General features: G+C 25.1%; 1 protein-coding gene across 2 annotated transcripts in view; it reads left to right on the top strand.

The window, feature by feature from the left end:
* LOC107625497 (bZIP transcription factor TGA10) overlaps positions 1 to 287 on the top strand; it is a gene marked incomplete in the record, with an annotated part of 9,921 nt that overhangs the window by 8,769 nt on the left and 865 nt on the right.

Raw genomic sequence — 287 nt, 5'->3', positions numbered from 1 at the left:
ATTTCAGTGTGCGTTGGTTAGTGTTGCTGCAGATCGGGTTCATAATTTAATTTCAAAGTTGGACTGAGAAAATAAGTATGATTGTTCTAGTAGTTTCACCTCAAAACCTTCGAACATATATACTTTGGATGTGGTCATATTTAATTTGCTCCAATGGTCCAATTTAACTTATCATGGTAGAATTTCGTTAGGTAATTAACATCCAATCAATTAATTATTAATAATCTATTATTAATTAATAATTTTAATTTTTTAAATTATCATTAATTAATAATTATTTAAAATTA

This window comes from Arachis ipaensis, chromosome B02 (assembly GCF_000816755.2).
Source record: "Arachis ipaensis cultivar K30076 chromosome B02, Araip1.1, whole genome shotgun sequence".
NCBI classification, from domain to species: domain Eukaryota; kingdom Viridiplantae; phylum Streptophyta; class Magnoliopsida; order Fabales; family Fabaceae; genus Arachis; species Arachis ipaensis.
Note: the sequence above shows the minus strand (reverse complement) of the source record. Positions and strands in the feature narration are given on the sequence as shown.